This window comes from Sus scrofa, chromosome 18 (assembly GCF_000003025.6).
Source record: "Sus scrofa isolate TJ Tabasco breed Duroc chromosome 18, Sscrofa11.1, whole genome shotgun sequence".
Taxonomy (NCBI): Eukaryota; Metazoa; Chordata; class Mammalia; order Artiodactyla; family Suidae; genus Sus; species Sus scrofa.
This window is the reverse complement of record NC_010460.4, coordinates 19,866,212-19,879,750: the sequence shown is the minus strand read 5'-3', so window position 1 is coordinate 19,879,750 and position 13,539 is coordinate 19,866,212. Positions and strand designations below refer to the sequence as shown.

Sequence of the window (13,539 nt, the reverse complement as noted above, 5' to 3'; positions counted from 1 at the left end):
ATAAACCCCCATATATCAATAGCATAAAATAAACAATAGAAGTTCATTTCTCACTCACAGAAAAGTTCAAAAAGGGCGTTCTTGTTCAGTGAATGGCTCTTTAACAGGACCCTGGGCTCCTTCCACCTTGGGACTTGCCATCCGTGCTACACAGCTTCCAGGCGTTGCTATAGGAAGAGACAGAGCTTGGAGAACGGCACAGAGCAGATTTACATGACCAATACAGGAAGTGGTGGCCATCATTTCTGCCTCTCTTCCCTTGGCCAGAGCTCAGTCCATGGCCATGATGCAAGGGATGCTGAGAAATGTAGTCCAGCTGTGTCCCAGGATGAAGAGGAAACAGTCTGGTAGTTAGCCAGCCTCTTCTGCACCATTTCACTCATAGGAGAAGCCGAAGCCTTTGCAATGGCCTAAAGGTCCTCTGCTGAGTCCGTCTCCTCTTCACCCCCATTCCCGCTACTGCCTCCCTGACCTCATGTCCTCTGCTCTCCTCAGCTACTGTACCCAGCCACGCTGACCTCCTGTTGCTCTCAAACACTCCAAGCAGGCTTCAGCTCAGGGCCTTTGCCCTTGCTGTTCCCTTTTCTTTTTTTTAAGTCATCGTCTTTTTTTTTTTTTTTTTTTTTTTTATCTTTTTAAGGCCACACCCACAGCATATGGAGCTTCCCAGGCTAGGGGTTGAATCCGAGCTGTCGCCGCTGACCTACGCCAGAGCCACAGCAACACAGGATCCGAGCCACGGCTGCGACCCACACCGAAGCTCACGGCAACACCACCAGATCCTTAACCCACTAAGCGAGGCCAGGGATTGAATCTGCATCCTCATGGATGCTGGTCAGATTCGTTTCTGCTGAGCCACGATGGGAACTCCGCTGTTCCCTTTTGCTGGGATGTTCTTTACCACCTTCAGATGTTCACTCTCTTCATGAGCCTTTCCTGGCCACTAATATTGCAAGACCACTCCTGATAGTCCTAATACCCCCCTTTCTCCTTTCCTGCCCTATTTTATTTCATGGCACCTATCACCATCTCTCATTCTGTATATTTTGCTTTCTTGTTTATTGGCCACATGCCAGAATATAAGCCCCATAAGAGAGTTTGATCCATTTTTTTCACAGCTGTGTCTTGCATACCGTGAACAATACAGTCATTTGTGGAGTGAATGTTTAATAGCATCACATGAGCAGAGTTGGGATGTTTGAAGAATATCATGAGCCTTTTGAGGTTGCCTTCCGTATACATGCCATAAACAATCCTTCCGTGCTTCTCTCAGAGACAGAAGCCACAATAAGATGGGACTTTGGTGCAGCTATGGTAACATTTCTTATGTGTATCACCCCCTGTGTCCTTTTCTTCCTCTGCCTACCTTCTAACTCTGAGGTTGCCACGAGGTCTAAGGACTCTTCTAAGTATCTCCTCCAGCCTATTAGTTCTTTCTTTTTAGATATTCTGCCATTACCTTAGATTTACCATGTCTTGAATTCAACTCAGTTTGTCTTCCCATCATCTAGCTCACTCTCCCATTTTCTACACTTAAAACTTTAATTTTTGAGTGCTCCTTCTTCATGTCTTTCTTCCAAGCCATCACTAAGTCCAGGAAATTGTTATTCCCACTTTCAAAAATTCCCCTGTAGAGTTCCCTTGTGGTACAGCAGGTTAAGGATCTGGTGTTGTCACTACAGCAGCTCGGGTTTCTGCTGTGGTTCGGGTTTGATCCTTGTCCCAGGAACTTCCATATGCAGCAGGCATCCCCCTTCTCCCCCCCAAAAAATTACGTTGTATAGAAAGGTTCATTTCTCTGTCTCTTGCTCTGCCTAGGCCAAGCCCTCATTCATAGGGAATCTCTGGATTGGTGGGCCCCATCTCTGGCAGGGTCCTACTACCTTATCCAGCCTCTTCTAGGACACTTCCAAGATGGGTAGCTTTCCTGCTAGGCTGCTGTTCCTCAAGGGCAAAGGCCGTATATTATTCATTATGAGTTCGCCAGCACCTAGCACAATGCTTGATTTCATAGGCATTCGTTTTTAAGAAGTTCCCTGGTGTCTAGCAGGTTAAGGATCAGATGTTATCACTGCCATGGATTGAATCAGTGCTGTGGCACGGGTTCAATTCCTGGCTGGAAACTTCTGCATGCAGAAGGTGCAGACCAAAAATATATATATATTTAAAAATGCCTTGTGATGCAGGCTGTTTTATATAGTTAATCCCTATTAGGAGATGCACATCCCTGAAAGAACCACTTTCAATCTCATTCCATCTCTATCATGTAGGGACAAGCTTAGAAACCTTCAGAAGACCCACAATTCCCACTGCCTTTACCTCAGGCTCTTCAGAACTCAGGCTCCCCCTCCACCCCTACCTTTTTTTATTTCCCTTGTCCCCTCTCTGGCTTAAGAATTATACTTCCTACTCTGACTCCTATTTGCCCTTGTTGCTATTATTCCTTTTGCTGAATAGTGCATTCAGGAATTTCTTAGTCCAGCCTGAGTCACACCTTCTTAGGAAGACCTCTGGCTACCACAAAGGATTACAGTCACTCCTTTGTCTGAATTCCCAAAGAATTTGTTGTCAACTTCTCATCTTGATAGTTAAACTAAGTTGCTTTGTATTTAGCTCTCTCTCAAGCATACCACTTGTCTCAACTGGATTTGAAAATATAGAGGCTTTAGGTGCTAAGAACATAGTAGGCTGCAAACATTGTAGCCCTCATTTAATTTTAATTTCATGACTTGAAAAATGAATACGTTAATAATTTCTTGTGTTCCTCTTAAATCAGGGACATGCAATGGTTTCCACCCACTCAGGTCACTTAACATTATTGCTATTATTATTTTTTTGGCAACATTTCTTGGGCCGCTCCCGTGGTATATGAAGGTTCCCAGGCTAGGGGTCCAATCGGAGCTGTAGCCACCAGCTCCAGGGCCGCAGCAACTCGGGATCGGAGCGCGTCTGCAACCTACACCACAGGTCACGGCAACGCCTGATCCTTAACCCACTGAGCAAGGCCAGGGATGGAACCCACAAGCTCATGGTTCCTAGTCGGATTCCTTAACCACTGCACCACGACGGGAACTCCAGTTCACTTAACATTATTAAGCATTTACTTTGAACTAGGCAGTAAGCCTCAGACCTGTAGACGAAGATGAATACAGGCAGATCTCTACCCTGGAGCTTAGTCTGGGAAGGACAAATGTTATAAGCAGCGGTTGACAGCAAAATCTGTCCAAGCATACTGAAGATGCAAAGTGCTAATGAGGGTAAATAAGAGAGGAATTACTTTGTCTAGTGGAGTCGGGAAAGGCTTCTAGAGCTAACATCTGAACCCGGATTTCTGTGTACTGGGACTTCCACTGTCCATTCACAAGGCAGAAAATCTGGAAAACGCCCTCACTCCTGTAAATTGTATTTGTGTGGGAAGGTCTGTTGACTAGCGATGTTAGGAAACACCGAGATGATGATGGTGGCCAGAGCGCAAGAAATGTGAGAGGGAGTGGTGGGAGACCCAAGTGGAGTCGACCCTGAAGAGCCTCCAGTAGGGTACCCCATCTGGGCAATAACGCTGAAGGGAAAGGAGAGGTTGGGATTGTTTAATATAGTTGGCAACTGATAGAGTCGGATTAATTCGGCCACAGGTTCTCGTGGTCACGAAGATAATTAGTAGGGTAATCTAAGAAGGCCTATGGAGGCCGAGTCACGCGCTGCGAATCGGGACGTGGCGGCCAGACAGCCGCGCCCACACGCCACCGGTAGTAACTGGCCAAGATCCCGCCAACCCCGCAGGGCTGGGAAAAGAGTTGGGCGGGAATCCTGTCCACGCAACTCGGCGCGCTCGCGAGGACGTGGCGCTTTGCAGCCAATCCCGACTACGTGACCGTGGGACCAATGGCTGTCCGGGGGAGCTGTGCGTCAGTGGCGAGTTTGTCGGTGATTGGTCCGGAGGCTGCCGGCGAGGAGGCTAGGGGCGGGGCGAGGAGCCGCTTCCGGTTGGGCGGTGCTTGCGCGGTAGAGCTGAGCCGGTGGGTGAGCGGTGGCTGCGGCATCCCGGGCTGTGGGCGCTAGGACTAGAGGTAAGTACCGCAGTGCACTGCCCCTCGGCCGCTGACTCCTCTTTTTTCGCTTTCTTTTTGTGCTCTGGATCTCGCTCCCGGCGCGGCAGGGCCTCTTTGGCTCAGGGCCCCTGTTTCTGCCAGCTCAGGATTTCGGGGCCTAAGCCTGCTGGCCACTGCCCGGCCCTCGGCGCGCAGTCTATGTCGGAGGCCGCCGCTCGCCTTACCGCTTCCTCTGGGAAGGGGCCTGGGTCTTTGATGAACGACGGCTCCTGGCTTTGCGTCCTGTGGGGCACAGTTTTGTGCTTTACTTGCCCCGTCCGCTGGCCCTGCGCCCCGCTTGTCACTGAGTTCCTCGTCCTAAAGGGTCATTTTTGTTTGCCTCCTGAAGGTCGGAGAGCAGTCACATAGCGTTTTTGTTACACCTCCCTGCCGCTTCCCACGCACTGGTCTGCTTGTGTCCGCCAGCCCCGCCCCAAGGCCACATCCCGAGAGGACCGTGCATCTGCCAAGAATGTTCGCGGACTTTGAGGGTGTAGAAACAGGGGGGAAAGAAAGCATGAAGACACTTCTTGATTTTTTTTTTTTCTTAAACCTCTACAGTTTTAAAGAAAAGATGAATATTTCAAGCTTTCAGGTTTGGCTACATGCTTCAGTCAGCGACAGAAATATTTAAAAGTTTCATTAAGGAATTGTATTTTTACTTTGTTTTGTTGCTTCTAACCCCAGACCCTAGATCTGGTTTTTGGCATGCTGTGTTTATAAATAAACTTAAATTCCCTACAGCTGCCCTGATTAGGAGTTGTGTGATTTGCAGCTCCAAACACTGCTTTTCCATCAAGGCGAAAAGCTCCCTGGCTCTCCTGCTAAAACTTTAGGGCCTTTAGTCTGAAGTCCTAAGTGTATAAAGAAAGTCCCAGAATAGTGTCTTTGGGAATTCAATTGCATTTATTTTCTGGCCTGAACCATAAAGTCAACGTTAATGAATCAGGAATAAGGTTGCTTCTTTTTGTGTAGCTAAGAGGTAGGGAATGGTGGGATTTTTTGATAAATTACTTTTTGCTGTAGAATGGAACTTGATACAAGACAAATGCATGTTTGACCTCATTGAGTAAATTTAGTTAACCAAGTACCAAACGATGGTCGTCAGTGAAGAATTTATATGATATAGTACAAATGAGGGTCCAGAGGAAACCTGTAAATTTTATTTGTGTGGGGAGAGGATGAGTTTGCCTAGGCCTAATCTTGAGATTTACAGTGATTCAAAGATCTCCAATAGGATTCTTTTGAGAATCACAACTAGAAGAAACATGAGCAAAGAAGAATTGAGTATGCTTGAGTGGATAGTACTCAGATACAGCTTTGAAATCAACTCCTAATCATCACTGTTAATATAATCATTTGCTTTTTATTCATCCAGTGTCAAAAGATACTTATGGCATTTTATATACATCGCACCAGTCCTGGGGATCAGTTGATTTTAACACACATTTTCTGTGTGCATGGCACACACGTTTGTGCCAGGGGTATTGGAAGCACAGAGGTGTACCCAGGGATAGCCCATTGGAGATGCTCACTAGGCTATAAGGTCCTAGATCCTCTCTCTCATAGATAGTTAAAGAGGATCTCTTAAAGAAGGATATTGTCGATGTTGTAACTTATGTATTAGAGTTAAAACAGCTGAAGTAACATTTTTCTTATTGCTGACTGATGGCTAGATCCGGTAAGAGGAATTGGGGGTTGGGGAGCAGTGGCGGCTGGCAGGAACTCTGTTGCCGCCAAGTACCGCCCAACTAATCCAGTAAAATGTATTAGTATATAAATAGTGCAAGACACTTTGTTAGGGGCTATAGAGATGTATTAATTTATATGAGCTGAGATCTCTGCCTTCCAAAAATGTACATCTGTAGGGAAGGAAGCTAAGGAGACAGCTTAAGGTAGCCTATGATCATTATTGTGGAGTGGTACAAATTTTACAGAAGTTTAGAGGAATGTGTACAGATCACTTCCAGCTGGAGAGATCATAGGAGATAGGTCTCTTCATCTAGGATTTTCTTTTTCTTCTTCCTTTTTTTGTAAGTCTTTTTAGGGCTGCACCCAGGGCATATGGAGGTTCCCAGGCTAGGGGTCAAATTGGAGCTGCAGCTGCTGGCCTGCACCAAGGCCACAGCAATGCCAGATATGAGCTGCATCTGCTCTGTGGTGCAGCTTGCAGCAGTGCCAGATCCTTAACCCAAAAGCAAGGCCGGGGATTGAACCCACATCCTCATGGATACTAGTCGGGTTCTTAAACCCACTGAGCCACAGTGAGAACTCCCTCATCTAGGAGTTTTAAATTATTTACTTACATTTGGCACTAAAGGAAGGTTGAGCTAAAATAACTACCAAATTCCCAAGAATTTGAATGTGTGTCACATGCACAGCAAAATTACAACTAGAAACCAAAACTTTTGTCACTACATTTTATGTAGCATTCCTATGGCAGTGAATTAGGTATTGAAGTTTCATCAGCCAAAAGGAAATTTTCATTCTCCTAGAATTTCTAGAACTTTTTTCTTAAGGAAATTGTTTTACTCTGTAGCGAGAAAAGTTTTAAGTTTGTACTGGGTTGATTTGATTGTAGAGCTGATGAAACCTGAGTAATAGTTTGTCATTTTAGAGCTTTTCTTCCACAGCCAAACTTTGCACTTAGGTACTCAGCAGCCACAGCTTTATAAATGTATGTTTTCACTTAACACAACTAATTTGATTAGATTTGGGTTGGGGGGGGAGTTCCTGTTGTGGCTCAGGGGAAACGAATCTGACTAGTATCCATGAGGACGCAGGTTTGATCCCTGGCCTCGCTCAGTGGGTTAAGGATCCAGTGTTGCTGTGAGCTGTGGTGTAGGTTGCAGATGCAGCTCAGATCTGCTGTGGCTGTGGGTGTTTGGAGGCACCTATAGCTCCATTTCAACCCCTAGCCTGGGAACCTCCATATGTCGGGGGTGAGGCCCTGAAAAAGAGGAATTTTTTTTTTTTTTTTTTTTTTTTAACTAATAACTAGAATTTTAGAATTGGCTTTTTTTTTTTTTTTTTTTTTTGGCCACGCCTATGTCATGTGGAAGTTCCTAGGGCAAGGAATCAAACTCATACCTCGATTGCAGCCTGCGTCACAGCTGCAGCAATGCCAGATCCTTAACCCAATGCACCACAAGGGCACTTCCTAATTAGAATGATTATATTAATAAACTAATGTAAATTTGTTCCATCACCAGAGAAACATTGAATAAATGGTGTGTCAGTATCATGTCTTATCAAATCATGAAGGGTGACATTACTTTAATGTGATAATCCATTCATGGTATTTGTACTGAGGTCTGTAAGTGAGGAATGTCAGATCAGTAACCAGATAGCTTTAATTCCTAGATTTTATAACCTGAGTCTTAGTATAGTGAAATTGCTGTCAGGCTTTTGTCTTCAGTCCCCAGCTGAAATAGAGGAATGCCTTTTTTTTTTCCCCCGTGAATTTCCAACTCAGAGAACTGGAATTTTACTACCACACCCATTTCTCCCACTGTTAACATTGAGCAATGGGTCTTTGGTCAACCAGAATAACTATGGGGTCACTCAGTGTTAATGTTCTTCAGGAGTTGAATTTAATCCAAACATCCAAATTTTCCTGAAACAACTTACTTTTAAGTGTTTGTGACCAGTGGATTTTAGAAGAAAAAAAAAAAAAAAAAAAAAACAGGAAGGAAGGGAAAAATGGCAAGAATTTAGAGCTTTCGAGAAAAAAATTTTTTAAGTAAACTGATTAGTGTTTATGCAACTAATAGAAAGTAGTTGTTTTTTTTTTTTTTTTTTCACTTTGGCCAGCCCACAGGCCAGGGATCAGATCCAAGCCACAGCTGCAACCTATGTCACAGCTGTGACAATGTTGGATCCTTTAACCCACTGTGTGGGGCTGGGGATTGAACCTGCGTCCTGGCGCTGCAGAGACACTACCAGTCCTCTTGCGCCAAAGCGGAACTCCACAAAGCTTTTAAAAAATTATTGTAATTATTTTTTATTTTTTGGCCACACTCATGGCATACCAAAGTTCCCAGGCCAGGAATGGAACTCACACCTCAGCAGGGACAATGCTGGATCCTTAACCTGCTGGGCCACCAGGGAATTCGAAGGAAATTTTTGAGTGGATAAAATAAACTGGGGAGTTCCTATCATGGCTCGGTAATAATAAGCCCGACTAGGATCCATGAGGATGTGGGTTCGAGCCCTGGTCTTGGTGGGTTAAAGGTCTGGCATTGCCAGGAGCTATGGTGTAGGTTGCAGATGCGGCTCGGATTTGGAGTTGCTGTGGCCATATGCCTGCAGCTCTGATTTGACCCCTAGCCTGGGAACTTCCATATGCCACATGTGCAGCCCTAAAAAGCAAAAATAAATAAATAAATAAATAAATAAACTGATTCATAAAGCTTATCATTGTTATTGAAAGGAATTCAAGTTTATGCTATGAACTTTTTCTCAGCTCTTCTGGAACAGTTCATTTTTTTTTTAAGATTTTTGTTTTTCTATTATCGTTGATTTACCGTGTTCTCTCAATTTCTACTGTACAACAAAGTGACCCAGTAATGTGTATGTATATATTTTTTTGGAATAATTCATAAGAATAGTTTTGCAGACCATTATTGGTGATAGGCTGCAAAAGTATGATACCTTTTCTGTTCTAGCCCTTTAGTTTGTGCCTCTAACATGGTGTAATCTGATAGAAATATAATACAATCCATATATGTGATTTTAAATTTACAGGTGAATATTTAAAACATGTGAAATTAATTTTAATAATTTGTTTAATCCAATACGTACAAAATACCCTTCTTTTGATATAAGGTATAACACATCACATCTTGATTCATGCTAGCCTTGTTTCAAGTGCTTTGTAGCCATGTGTGGCTAGTAGCTACTGTCCTGCACAGTGTGGGTCCAGTTTTCTGCTTGTTTTTAAAGAAAAAAATATTAAATGTTAACCTTTATGAGGACAGGACAGAGTTTCAGATAAACTTATAGGTCACTTGAAAAATAGGAGTTGGAGAAATGGATTTTTTTTTACAACCATTGATTTACCTTTAGATAACATGGTAAGTCCATGGTGCTATGGGCCTTCCTCAAAAAAAATAGAAAAAAGAAATCTTGAACAACCTAACCTATTACCTATAAGAATTAGAAAAAGAAGAACAAGACCTACAGTCAGCAGGAAGAAGGAAATAATGAAGTTCAAAAAGGAAATAAATAAAATAGAGATTTAAAAAAACGGAGGAGTTCCTGTTGTGGTTCATCTGGTTAAGAAACCAACATAGTGTCTGTGAGGCTGTGGGCTCAATCCCTGGCCTCAATCTGTGGGTTAAGGAAAGTTAAGGATCTGCTTAGTGGGTTAAGGATCCATCGTTGCCGCAAGCTGTGGTGTAAGTTGCAGATGCTCATCAGATCCAGTGTGGCCAGCGGCTGTAGCTCCTCTTCGACCCATAGCCTGGGAATTTCCATTTGCCACAGGTGCAGCCCTAAAAAGAAAAGAAATAAATATGTGAATTTAAAAAAAAAAAAAAAAAAAAAAAAAAAAAAAAAAAAAACAGGAAAAAATCAGTAAAACCAAGACCTGATTCTTTTCTTTGTTCTTTTTCTTTTTTTGCCTTTTCTAGTGCCGCACCCGTGGCATATGGAGGTTCCCAGGCTAGGGGTCTAATCAGAGCTGTAGATGCCAAGCCTGCGCCAGGGCCACCGCAACTCGGGATCCAAGCTGCATCTGCAACCTACACCACAGCTCATGGCAACACCGGATCCTTAACCCACTGAGCAAGACCAGGGATTGAACTCGAAACCTCATGGTTCCTAGTCGGATTCGTTAACCACTGAGCCACGACAAGATCTCCTTCTTTTTTCTTTCTTTCTTTTTTTTTTTTTTTTTTTTTTGCTTTTTTAGGGCTGCACCTGTGGCATATAGAGATTCCCGGGCTAGGAGTCACATCAGAGCTACAGCTGCTGGCCTACACCACAGCCACAGCAACGCAGGACTGGACCACGTCTGCAACCTGCACCACAGCTCATGGCAACACTGGATCCTTAACCTACTGAGGGAGGCCAGGGATCGAACCCGAAACCTCATGGTTCCTAGTCAGATTCATGTCCGCTTTGCCGCAAAGGAACTCCAAGAGCTGATTCTTGAAAGGGAAAATAAAACCGACAGAACATCTGGCCAGGCTCACCTAGATCATGTGCCAAAAACTCATACAACCAAGTCTTTCATTTAAATACTATATCATGTTTTCCTAATGTTCTTTTGTCCATTGATGTGTGGCTCTCATGATGGAGAAAGAGAAGGGTCATTTCCCTTTCTATCGTTTGGTTTCAGTTTACTTGAAAACAGAAAGATGCTTCAGAAATAACTGTACTAATGTAATGTAGTTCTTCAGATGCCTTGTGTAAGAAGTTGTTTTATACTTTTCACATTTCCCCACACTGTATATTCTCTTTCTTGGGAGATATCCTTTGTTTCTACTTGGACATTTTTGTCTGTATGTGAATTTAGATAAACTTGGTAGTCTCTTCTTTTAGTATCTGTGTTCATAAAACAAGAGGCCTTTTGTTAAAGCTTCTAATAGGAGTTGATGTATGTGGGCATAAAGTGCAGATTTGTTCTTTCCCCAGTGCAGAGAGATGAAGGCAGGACCATTGCTTTGTCCAGCAGGTGGTCCTTAATGAGCCTTTTAGGCAGTTTCATCGGTGGTAGGTAGAAACCTAGATTTCAGGGTGACAGTAGGTGGTGAGGAAGCAGAGACAGCCGTTCCTAGAGACGGTGGGTGAGGGAAAGGGAAGAGCACGCTTGAAGGAATGGTAGTCTGAGAAACATTGATTTTGGACTGTGAAGACCAGAGAAGTATTGATTGACAGAATGGAGGAAGCTGTAGAGGGACAGGATTGAAGATTTAATTGGGGAGGGGAAAGAAAGAGATGGATAAATGATAGAAGTGGATCACTTGGCTTTTGCTCTGAAATTCTTCTATCATTGTGTCCACATGTTAAGCTTCAAACTTAAATATAGTTTTCCCTCTAAATGGCAGTGAATCAATTTGCTACATTTCTGTATGTTACATAGTATCAAAACTTTATATAGTATCCTTCCCAGGCCCTAATAGTGTTAGTGGGCATTTATTCATATTATAATATATGAGGTTAGCAAAAGTTGTTGGGGAGTTATGCAAGAGTTGTTAGTGTATTATTCTGGGGATATAATTAGTCCTTTATAAAATTTTCCTAAAGTCCCATTGTTAGTAGGCATCAGGAAGATTATCTGTTGCGGTGACTCATGTTTTTTTGATTCTGTAAGCCTTGAACAGGTATTATTTAGATATAACACAAAATGACAACATAAAACTCATTCCTTATCTCTAAAGAATTTTATTTGTCTTTGTAGTTTGAAATGGAATTTTCAGGAGTCATTGTGGCTCAGCGGAAAATGAATCTGACTAGTATCCATGAGGATGCAGGTTCAGTCCCTGGCTTTGCTCAGTGGGTTAAGGGTCTGGCATTGATTGCTATGAGCTGTGTCGGTTGCAGACAAGGCTCAGATCCCATGTGGCTGTGGCTGTAGTGTAGGCTGGCGGCTGTAGCTTCGAATCAACCCCTAGCCTGGGAACCTCCATATGCTGCGGTTGCAGCCCTAAAAAAAGGAATTTTCATTTTGCCCTAAGTTAAAATCACCCTCACTCTGATGTTTAAGAGAGCCATTAAGTCTTTCTCTTTGCTCTTCCACTGACCTGATTGATTGGTTCAGTTATTGAAGGGTAGGCTGGATGTTATTGTTTTACTTTAAAAATAGGATTTGTGGGAGTTCCCATTGTGGTGTAGTGGAAACGAATCGGACTAGTAACCATGAGGTTGCAGGTTTGAGCCCTGCCTTGCTCAGTGGGTTAAAGATCCAGCGTTGCCATGAGCTGTGGTGTAGGTCAAATACTCAGCTCAGATCTGGCATGGCTGTGGCTGTGGTGTAGGCCGGCAGCTGTATCTATTAGATTCCTAGACTGGGAATATGCCATGGGTGCAGCCCTAAAAAGAAAAAAAAAAAGGATTTGTGTCTTAAGAATAAATATGTTTTTCCTTTGGTCTCTTTTTTTCAATCTGGGAAATGACTTAAAAATGTTTGCTTTGCTACCTAGTATTGAAAATAATTTTTGTAGTATTGTTTAAAAAGTAATACAGACAAAAAGATACACATGAGTGTGTGCTCATTTACAGAAAGGAGCACAGCAGTAAACAGTATTAAAGTTCACTCCACACCAGCCTCACCACCCAACTCCCATCTCTTTTCCCTTCAGCCTAGATGTTATTACTGTTTATAAATAGGTGTTTATCCTTCTATATCATTTTTGTGCATATATATTTTATAAAAATATAAACAACCCAGGGGGGTTGTTTGATTTTGCTTTTTATGTAAATAAGATCTTGACATTGTTTTACGGCTTTGTTGTTTTTGTTCACTTAATATATCTTGGTACCGTCTCAGTTTCAGTGCGAATAGATCCACTTCATTCTTTGCAGACTCTGTGTAGTATTCCACAATATGGATTTAATAGGTATTTACCACTTCTTTGGTTTAGTTCATTCCCCATTTTTTTAATCATTATAAACTGTCATCATTGACCATCTGTATCAAAGCATCTTTGTTTACAAATTTGGGTATTTTGATGTGAGATCATGAAACAGAACACTGATAAACTTTCAGAAGCATAGCCAAGTTTGAACATTGATGAGCAGCTTAAGAAAAGTACCACCTGGAGTTCTCATGTGGCACAGTGGGTTAAGAATTTGGTGTTGTCACTGCAGTGGCTTGGGTTGGTGCTGTGGCATGAGTTTGAACCCAGGCCCAGGAACTTCTTCGTGCTGCGGGCATGGCCCAAAAAAAGAAAAGTACCACCTTCTTCCCCCTTTCTCTTTGGTTTTTTGGACTTTAGTTTTGTCTTTTTAGGGCTGCACTCATGGCATGTGGAAGTTCCCAGGCTAGGAGTTGAATCATAGCTGCAGCTGCTGGCCTACACCAGAGCCACAGCAACACCGGATCTGAGCTGTGTCTTCAACCTACACAACAGCTCTGGGCAATGCCTGGCCCCTAACCCACTGAGCAAGGCCAGGGGTCAAACCCTCATCCTCATGGATCCTACTAATAGGGTTTATTACAGCTGAGCCACACAGCAACACTTTTTTTTTTTGCCTTTTCTAGGGCCGCTCCTGCGGCATATGGAGGTTCCCAGGCTAGGGGTCGAATTGGAGCCGTAGCCACCGGCCTACACCAGAGCCACAGCAATGCAGGATCCGAGCCGCATCTGCGACCTACACCACAGCTCACGGCAACGCTGGATCCTTTAACCCACTGAGCAAGGCCAGGGATCGAACCTGAAACCTCATGGTTCTTAGTCGGGATTCGTTAACCACTGCACCACGACAGGAACTCCCTTTTTTTTTT

At 43.4% G+C, this 13,539-nt stretch overlaps 1 protein-coding gene across 3 annotated transcripts in view; it reads left to right on the top strand.

Moving 5' to 3' along the window:
• Positions 3,947-13,539, top strand: part of CALU (calumenin) — a 34,087-nt gene continuing 24,494 nt past the window's right edge. Inside the window, exon 1 of one of the 3 annotated variants that reach the window (XM_003484023.4) lies at positions 3,947-4,067. The gene's annotated coding sequence lies outside the window, so the exon portion shown is untranslated. The remainder of the gene's footprint in view (positions 4,068-13,539) is intronic. The other 2 variants (XM_003134705.6, XM_021079308.1) reach the window with 2 other exon arrangements.